The sequence below is a fragment of the Euleptes europaea genome, chromosome 1, assembly GCF_029931775.1.
Source record: "Euleptes europaea isolate rEulEur1 chromosome 1, rEulEur1.hap1, whole genome shotgun sequence".
Classification (NCBI taxonomy): Eukaryota; Metazoa; Chordata; class Lepidosauria; order Squamata; family Sphaerodactylidae; genus Euleptes; species Euleptes europaea.
Genome location: NC_079312.1, coordinates 72051608 through 72056300, shown reverse-complemented (window position 1 = coordinate 72056300; position 4693 = coordinate 72051608).

The following is a 4693-nucleotide window of genomic DNA, read 5'->3' as shown; positions in this document are numbered from 1 at the left end:
CATCAACATCCCATTTCCAACAAATGGCATACTTGGCATTTTGCAATTGTAATTTTTTACTCCTTAAGCCTGTTAGGAATGTTTAGAAAATATGCACAGTTACATACAAATGGAGCTGGGTTTCTTTTTTTAGTAGGTTTCATCGATTCATGATAATTTTTGCACTTTTGTTTTATAATATCACCATTCTTCTAATTTTACAGAAAAGGTTTATATATCTAGGCATTGGGCTTCATCTGACCCAACAGTCACATCCCCATATCATTTCATAACTGCCTCTGATAAATCCCATTATTTTGACTGTGCATCAAAACCAGCAGCTGATGATAATATGGTGTTGCCATAAACATTTATTGAAGCTCTCTGTGCCATCCCCCAGCTTTAATTTCCATCATTTTCTTTTCATCAGTGTGTTGAGTGGCAGCCCAATTTTGTCATTACTGTTGTATATAAACAACATGTGCAAGGGAGCAGCTGAGCCTCCAGCAAGGGCACCGGTCCTTGCTTGTTAGAGGTGGTTTATGATACGATCTTGTAACTCATGAAGATAAATGGCCTCTCCAAACCTAAGCAGCACTAGACCCCATAGAAAAAAAAAGAGCCTGGATCTGGGACTCTGACTGAATGGTGATCTCTGTGCAGCTTTGTAGTTGTTGCATTTCTATTACAGTCTGGTTTTGCTTACCCCAGTGGCTCTAAGCACATTCACAACATCAAGAACGTTATTTTGGAGATGTGTGCTAGCACCCAGAGTCAGCAATTAGGCACTGTCCCAAAGCATTAGCCCTGTAGACCCATTTTTTGGCACCTACATCTCCCCAGGGGAAGATCTGAATACATAGACAGGCCCAGCATCCTGCCATCAAAGCCAGGAGATGTAGTATCAAGAGAAGCTAATTATTAACAGTGATACCAAAAGCCGCCAGCCAGCTTCAGCGCTCCAGATGCACTGTGCCAGGTCTCATATTCCCTGAGACATAGTATCAACAATGGAAATAATCAAGCTATGCTGAAACTATTTCCCTCTTGTAGACAAGAAATTAGATAGTGGGGGCAAGCCCAAGCAGGTCTACTGATAAGTAATTCTCAAGTTATTCAGTGGGGTTTGTGTGTGTGTAAAGTGCCGTCAAGTCACAGCTGACTTACGGTGACGCTCTAAGGGTTTTCAAGGCAAGAGACTAACAAAAGTGGTTTGCCTTCGTCTTCCTCTGCATAGCAACCCTCGTATTCCTTGGTGCTCTCCCATCCAAATACTAACCAGGGCTGATTATGTTTAGTTTCTGAGATCTGATGAGATCAGGCTACCCTGGACTATCCAGGAAAACGTCCCCAGGGATGCAGTGAAAAGTACTAGCTGCAGCACAGTGGGTTCATATGCACGTGGGAACTACGGCGTATGCATGGGACTCTTCCATGTGCAAATGCCCCTCCCTAATGCTACATTTCATGAATCAAGGGTCCAAGAGTTGTGACAATTGGTTCTAAGGTCTGGAACTTGGTGCCTATCAATACTCTTTCTCCCCGAACAAGTGGAAAGCTGGATTAGTATCTTGGACTATTATAGCACAATCCTATACAGAGATACTCCAGTATAAATCCGTTGAAATCAATGGGCTTAGACAGGAGAAACTCGCCTTAGGATTGTGCTGTCAGTTATCCATCCCTGAAGAACCTTTTCCCCTTGCTGTGGCTGGCTAACCATTCTGGGGGAATTAAAAGGGTAAAGTTGCTATGGTGTGGGCATAGGATCAAAACAGAAAGACTTTGGATAACTTAATGGAAAATGTTTATGTAAACATGGCTCTTGGTAGTCAGCTTGAGGGAGATGAAATGGTGTTATACACCAGGCAGACTGAAAAATATGCGTAATCAATTCTCTGGTAGGGCTGAAGGTGCAATGGAAAAATGTGAGCATAACTAATGGAAATGAACGGAAATCACCAAATACTGGCAAACAGTTTGGACCCACTAGCATTCTGCAATGACCACAGTGTACTCATATTTTTCTATGCCTTTGTCAGAGCAATTCTTGCAACAATCAACAAGTTTCCTATTAAAGTTCAATCCTGACTGCACTTTAATAGGAAATTTGTTGATTATTGCCAGAATTGCTTTGACAAAGGTGTAGAAAAATAGGAATTCACCTGACCTGTGAAAATGGTTATGAAATGCATTTTAGATGACTCAGATATAAGCTGACTTATAAGCAAGGGAGGATGGTAGAAAGCAAGATCCTTTGAAGAGTTGTGGACACCCTTTTGGGAACATTTTTTTTTCAAACAGATAGTCCATTTTATGCATTTTAAAAAAAATAAAGCCTTAAAGTGCCTATTGAGAATTTTTGAAAATACATTGTCAATATTTTTGAAAACAGCATTATTATTTATTTATTATTTCTGGCCATCACATTCCATGGCCTCTGCATTTCAGGTTTATTATAAAACAGCCAAGAAAAATATAATGCACAAGGGCCAGAATTTTACTTCTAAAATTAAAAGTTGGCAATCTCAGGATTTTGACAAGTGCATGGGGAACTTGAGTAATGTGCAGCTCACCACAGTCCTGGCATATGCTATTCTGAGTTGTGCTAGTGAGTGCTACTAAACTAGAAGCCAATTAATAAGAGATCACTACTTGCTTGCTCCTTCTTTACTAGATTAAGAGCTGATTCTTCGTATATTTGGCTCATTACATGGTAAAACATTTGTGGAACTGCTTTATGTTGTGCTCACAAGTCCCAATTGATCATTGGGTCACCTCATTTGATTGTGACATCAGGAAGGCGCTCGAAGAACTCATCACTGCCTACTGAACCAATTGTAGGACACCTCCCTTCGTTGCATACCTAAATCCTGCCCACTTTAACTGAGGCCTCATCTACACATGCAGCAAAATGAGATAGCGGAAGTGGCAGAATGGTCTGTACCATTCCAGACAGCAAGTGGGAGGTCACGCTTTTCATGTAAAAATGCCGTGCAGATGGCACAGCAAGGAGAAAGGTTCAAGCCTAGTCCTTTGCACGTGGAACTAGTTTTTCACTTACAGAGAAAGATTCATGCAAGGAAACTTAAAAAGTGTAATCCCTCCCCTGGATTCTGAAGCGGTACCGTCCATTGTACCACCTCAGCACTGCATTAATTTGTTTATCAATTCATTCTGCTGAATGTGTAGAACTCAACTTATATTTCACTGTTTTTTTCATGAAAACTGGCAGCAGCCATCTGCCACTGTCCTTGTCCCCCCACAAGAATTTGCAAAACAAGAGACAAGCTTGCGAGAGGTGACAAAGAGAGAATTACAGAGCAAAAGGAAAGGATGACATGGGGCAGCATTCAATCCCGGAACCAACCAGGCTCTATTTAAGTCTTGTATTCTGTACTGAATCTGCTAACGGATATTGGGAAGGAAAAGCCAAAATGATTTTTCTCTCGTTTCTTTTTTTAATTAACTTGCAGGCTGAGGGATTTTTTGGTTTGGAACCCAAAGTGAATTTATTACAGATGAGTTATAGACCTCTGGAAATTGGGTTCTGATGGGAATGGTGACTTAGCCCTTTAAGTCTGATATCAGCATTAACAGAGTTGCTCATGAAGTACAGTCTGGAGATTCAATTAACAGGCCTATAGGGAAGAAGCTATAGTGGGCCAGTGTGGTAGACAAGCTCTGTCTTGGCTGGTTTTTTAGTTTGGTTAACTTGACTATCTCCATAGCGCCAAAGTCAGAGAAACCTCATTTATGAGCTACCTGCTTGCTGATATATGTGTGAAGTTGTTCCTTTGTGTCTCTCCTCACGGCAAAAGCCTATAAATCCCCCTTCAGCAAACTGTCTGCTGAAGTGTGTGAACACAGATACACACATGTACACATATGAACACATGAAGGTGCCATACACTGAGTCAGGCCATTAGTCTATCAAGTTCAGTATTGCCTACACTGATTGGCAGTAGCTCTCCAGGGTGGCTACCATTTCTTCTAGGGGAACTGATCTCTGTAGTATTGAGATCAATTGTAATTCTAGGAAAAGTCAGACCCCATCTAGAGCTTTGTAACCATATGCACACTGCAAACATCACTAAGACATCAATAGACAGACAATGCAATCCTAAGGAAGAGTTATGTCCATCTAAGTCCATTGAAGTCAATGGGCTTAGGAGGATGTAACTCTGGGCTTGCACCATAAAGGTGTAGGTGGAACAGGGGAAAACCTCATAGCCTATCCATTCAGCAGCACTGTCTTATATACCCACACTATAGAAATTAAGATTCTTTCTCATACAATTTGACAAACTGCCATAGCAAACCAAGCTACAGAAGAATCTGGAAATATACCATCTATCAGAGAAAGTACTCAACATGGAAAAGAAAATGGAGATTCCGTTTCTATAGAGTTTCAGAAATCCTCCTTAAATCTCTATTGCAATGACTGGCAAAATGCTCTGCACAGAAACTTATCAGTGCAGCCCTCTTCAGTGACAAAACTAGGCAACATCCCCACTGAAGGGCAGACTGGCAGTACAACTTTGTCCAGATTGTTATACTCCCCTGCCCAGCCAGGTGGACTACTGGCCACATTTTCTCTCACCCTCTCACCCTTTAGGATGAGTTTAAGGCTTCAGCAAAAGTTAGAGTGCCCTCTTGGAATCTATCATTTTAACTGGGACAGGCTGTGGCTTAGTGGCAAAGCATCTTCTTG